We start from the raw sequence: 5,588 nt of genomic DNA, 5'->3' as shown, positions 1-5,588 counted from the left end.
GTTAATGCTACTGTCTCGAAATTGCCCTTCTATCTTCTGTTAGATAAAATACCTTTTAAAAATTTGGCGAACTTCGGCATTTGGTGCAGTGCGTCTATCAGAGGTACTTCAATGCAGATTTCTTTAATCTTCTTAAGGAATCAGTGGAACTCTTCATCCTTTTGGGATGTAATTAGTTTCTGGGGGAAAGAAATTGTTTGACTTTGTGGGGGAATTGGAAGAGTCCTTTCAACCTTCTTGGTGATCTCCTCCCTGTCTTTGTTCTGGACCAAATTAGGCATGAGAGAAGAGGGCTCTTCCTCTAAGTTAATTCCTTTCTGAGTAGTCATTTGGGGATCTCCCAAAGTTCGTCCGCTCCTCAGCTCAATGCGGTTGCAATGTTTCACCGGGTTCATGTTGGGCTTTTCTAGAAATACTCCCGGTGCTCTTGAAAAGGACTGGGCTATCTAGACGATTTGACTGTCTTGCATCTTTTGATGCTTTTTAGAATTCTCCAATCTTTGATTCAATTGATTGATTTCATTCTTCATCTCTTTTTGCTCCAAGAGAGCTTCTTCAAGCATCTTTTCGATTCTGGACAGTTGTGAAGGTAACTATTGTTGATAAGTCTGTTATCCAGGTGGGTAGCTTTATTGCCCAGGTTGGTAACTTTGTTTTGCTGGTCCTTGATCTTGATTGCCCCGGTAAGAAAATTTTGGGTGGTTCCTCCACCCAGGGTTGTATGTGTTGGAGTAGGGATTATTTTTCTTTTGGTTATAACTGACTATCGCATCGCATTGCTCAAGTTGGTTCATTTGTGCTTGTATTGGTCCTAGGGGGCAAATATCTTGAGCATGATCCGAACTTACGCAAGTTTCGCAAACACACACTATTGCATTGGTTGTGTTGTTCCCCATGGTCTCAAGCTTCTTGGTCAGAGCATCCAGCTTTGCAGACATGACCGTGACTGCATCTACGTCGAATTTTCCTGATGCCTTTATTGGATTCCCAGAGAAAGAACCTCCAGATCTTTCAATTGCCCACTGATGGTGGTTATGTGCCACATTTTCTATGATCTTTTCAGCTTTATCAAGGCTCTTGTTCATTAACGCTCCTCCTGCTGTAGAATCGAGGGACACCTTCATGTGGTAGTTGATTCCATTGTAGAACGTGTGTAGCACCAACCACTTCTCGAGGCCATGATGGGGGAACTGTCTCAGCATACTCTTGAATCTATCCCATGCTTCGAATAGCGATTCTGAATCTATCTGTTTGAAGCTTGCAATTAAATTCCTCATGTGTGCAGTTTTATTCGACGGGTAAAATTTGTCCAAAAATTTATGCTCACACCGATTCCAAGATGTTATGTTGTTTGTTGGTAGAGAATTAAGCCACTGTTTGGCTCTATCTTTCAGGGAAAATCCAAAAAGAAGTAACCTTACTGTTTCTGTAGGGACCCCATTTACTTTTATAGTACGCAGATCTCATAGAAAAGCTCCAAGTGATTATTTGGATTGTCATGCGGTCCTCCTCCAAATTAATTTTGCTGGACCATGTGGATCACTGCAGGCTTGATTTTAAAATTGTTGGCTTCAATTAGTGGTCGAGTGATGCTAGACCGAAGCCCTCGTGCATAAGGTGCTATGTAATCCTTCAAAAGTTTAACAGCCATTTCAGAAGTTTCTTGTTCTGCTTAGAGTTTCTGCAAGTTTCTTCTCCTCAGGAAAGTTCTATCAATTTCTGGATCGAACGACAGAAGTTCTCCTGAAAGATTAGCTCTTCGCATTCAAGAACAAGATATTGAATAATCCAAGTGTAAATAAAGAGTTGAAATATATTTTTCTCTTTTTTATGTTTTTTTAGCATTTTAATAGAAATGCAGAAAGTAAAGTGAAATAAAGAAAAACAAAGTCTAGTCTAATCCAATATGATTTTCACTAATGTTATAGATGCAGTTCTCGGCAACGGCACCAAAAACTTGTTACGCTTCCGCAAGTGCACGGATACGTCTTCAGTAATAAAAGATTTCAATCCCATGAGGACTGGTTATAAGCACTAGCGATTGTTCACGTAGAATTAGCTAAACTACCGTTGGTTGTAACTTAATTATTTCTTAGGAAGAAAGGAAATGGGGAAGTAGATGTGAGAACTAGCAAAAGTGAGAAAGGTTAACTTGGCTTGGGAAGAGTTCTAAGAGTTCGATTTCGTTGTGGTGGAACCTGATGGATCATGTTCTATCTTTTCCTCATTGTCAATCAACATGCATCCGCCGAAAGTTAAAGCTACTATCCTTAAGCACTAAACAGAGAAGATCCCTGTGAAATCTTGTTACGGTTAACCCCTGTCACTAGGGCGCCTCGGTAGATCACAAGAATACAAATCTAATCGGTATCATTAGGGATAGAGATAGGGGTTTGGTTTGGTCTCTTACTTCCTTGTGGAGAAGTTGCCTCTCCTTTCAAGGGAGTATCCTAGATGTCAGTGAACGGGTTTCCCCTATCATTAGGACTCCTCGGGTATACAATCTAAGATCCTCTCTTTATGAAATTAGCAATTCATACACAATCAACTAATATGACAAGGTAATCTCAGCAACAAGTCTCATGCATATCAAATAGAAACAAGGCAAGAAAATCATCTAATGAGTAAAAGCATAAACATGAGTCTTACATCAAACCCTATCCACAACTACTCCCTGATCCTAGAACAAAGGATCTACTCCATAGACACAGGAGAAAAATCCAAAGATATAATATAAGTAAGCATACAATCCTCAAACGAGAAGAGAGAAAGAGAAGAGATGCTTATCCAATAACGTCGAGTAATCTTCGGATCCAATCCTTTGCTTCTGGAGTTGATGCGGTGATAAAGGTGATCTCAGATCGTTGAACGAAGGTCCGGGATAGCGTGGAACGACACCAAGGTAAATCTCTTCTGACGACTCGCCTCCTCCCCTCGGAGGAGAAGAGTTAAAAGCCTTTATATAGGCTAGGGCACGGGCGTCGCACGGCCCGTGCCACGACCGTGCGAGATCTGCAAGGCCAAGCTCTTCTTCTCTTCGGGTTAAGTGGCATAGTCGTGCCGTATCTACACGACCGTGTCTTGCTTTGGCTCGGGCTGCACTTCACGGTCGTGTGAGGTTCACACGGCCATGTGGATCTTGGTTGCAGGTTATGAGGCACGACCGTGCAAGGTTGCACAGCTGTGCTCTGCTTTCTCTCGGGGAATGGCCACACGGCCGTGCAAGGTTGCACGACCGTGCTCTGCTCTCTATCTGGAATGACTACACGACCGTGTAGGGTTGTACGATCATGCTCTGCTTTGCTCCGGTGTATCTATAATAACTGTTTTCACTCCAAAAGTTATCCCTGTCAATATAAGACCAAACAAAGAGCAGATCTCTGACAAAAGAGTAATAAATAATGAATAAACGATAAGAGAGATGATCGTGCAAAGAATATATACAAATAAAGCAAGTGAATGTGCATTAAAATATATATAAATGATCATAATATCTACGCACATCAACCACATCCCCTTGACTTCTAACTGCCTGGCCTTATCGAGCCCCACCTTTATGCGTCGTATCACAAACCTCCCCTCCAAGTCTAGTCAAAGGATGCTCAAGTCCGAATGACTAGACCCAAACTCGAGTTTCATTTACTTTGCCATTATGACTATAAATGCTGCTTCTTTTCCAAGACCATCGGTATTGTAACCTATTTAATTGCTCAATCAATCTCAGGAGAAGGGGCACTTTAATCTCTACAGAAGTCGACTTGTCCCATCTTCCTCTTTAAAAGGGGCTGACCTCCACCCACAGATACGTACTTTCCTTTAACTAACACCCCCTAATCATGGAGTTGAACTCCGAGTTTGATGAACTGTAACACCTTCGCTAGCAACTAGCTCATATGACTTAATTGCTTGCCTAGAAGGATACGGCCTTAGCCGAGATGACACAGGAGAGGGACCTTCAGTCTACCCTTTGTAGGGAAATTGAAGAACTTTGGCTAGTTGCTAAATCGTGGGCACGTACTGAGGTAGCGCTGAAACAGAAAGCCTATTTAGACTTGGAGAGCCAAGCTCAATTCACGATCTACTTGAAAGAGAAATACGCCTCTTCCATGTCCCTAATGCAGAAGGAAGTAAAAAATTAAAGATGAAACAATCGTTCAACAATGGCGCATTCTTCAGTTGACTCAAGCTGAGCTAGAACAAGCTTTAATCCATCTCGAAAAAACAAGTTAGGTAGCACGCTTTTGCCCGAGGTGCCAACTCGTAGCTGACACCAGAAGAGGATCTTAAGCCCTTAGATGGCCTCTATGTTTTTACTTATTTAAGAATGAGATTTTGAGGGGCGTCTCTCTATAATTTATCAATTAAATGCAGATCTGATCATGTTTTAGTCTTTATTCCTGTCCTTTTAAGGCCGTCGAGAGGTCGTTGGTCGTGAGAGCATGCTCACTTATAACTCACGTTGGGGTGAGAGTCTGAAAATCCGACCGAGAGGTCGTTGGAGCGTGAGAGCATGCTCGCTTATAACTCACGCTGGGGGGAGAGTCTGAGACACCAACCGAGAAGCCATTAGGCGTGAGAGTATGCTCACTTATAACTCATGCTAGGTGAGAGTCTGGAATCCCGACCGAGAGGTCGTTAGGGTGCGAGAGCATGCTCATTTATAACTCGCGTTGGAGGGAAAGTCTGGGACACCGACTGAGAGGCCGTTGGGCGTGAGAGCATGCTCACTTATAACTCGTGCTGGGGTGAGACTTTGGAATCCCGACCGAGAGGTCGTTGGGGCGCGAGAGCATGCTTGCTTATAACTCGCACTGAGGCGAGAGTCTGGAATCCCGACCGAGAGGTCGTTGGGGTGCGAGAGCATGCTCGCTTATAACTCGCGCTAGGATGAGAGTCTGGAATCTCGACCGAGAGGTCGTTGGGGCACGAGAGCATGCTCGCTTATAACTCGCACTAGGGCGAGAGTCTGGGACACCGACCGAGAGGTCGTTGGGGCGCAAGAGTATGCTCCCTTATAACTTACGCCGGGGTGAGAGTTTGGAATCCTGACCGAGAGGTCGTTGGGGCGCGAGAACATGCCTACTTATAACTCGTGCTGGGGCGAGAGTCTGGGACACTGACCGAGAGGCTGTTCGGTGTAAGAGCATGCTCACTTCTAACTCGCGTTGGGACGAGACTCTGGAATCTCTACCGAGAGGTCGTTGGGGCGTGAGAGAATGCTAGCTTATAACTCACACTAGGGCGAGAGTCTGGAATCCCGACTGAGAGGTCGTTGGGGCGCGAGAGTATGCTCGCTTATAACTCGCGTAGGAGCAAGAGTCTGGAATCCCGACCGAGAGGTCGTTGGGGCGCGAGAGCATGCTTGCTTATAACTTGCGCCGGGTGAGAGTCTGGAATCCCAACCGAGAGGTCATTGGGGCACAAGAGCATGCTCACTTATAACTCGCCCTGGAACGAGAGTTCGGGACACCGACTGTAAAATACCATAACCCAATAATAAGGTTAAATAAATGAATAACCTTAACGAGATTTTTCAAAATTTTTAGAAATTTTCTGAGAATTTTTCGGAGACTGTATGGTGTAGGTTA

General features: G+C 44.1%; 1 non-coding gene across 1 annotated transcript; it reads left to right on the top strand.

Annotated features, from left to right (window-relative positions):
* The first annotated feature begins 1,173 nt into the window (after window positions 1-1,173).
* Window positions 1,174-1,281, top strand: LOC121993357. Its single transcript, XR_006115218.1, has one exon. It is a non-coding gene; the product is annotated as a small nucleolar RNA R71 (small nucleolar RNA).
* Window positions 1,282-5,588: the final 4,307 nt, after the last annotated feature.

This window comes from Zingiber officinale, chromosome 6B (assembly GCF_018446385.1).
Source record: "Zingiber officinale cultivar Zhangliang chromosome 6B, Zo_v1.1, whole genome shotgun sequence".
Lineage (NCBI taxonomy): Eukaryota > Viridiplantae > Streptophyta > Magnoliopsida > Zingiberales > Zingiberaceae > Zingiber > Zingiber officinale.
Note: the sequence above shows the minus strand (reverse complement) of the source record. Positions and strands in the feature narration are given on the sequence as shown.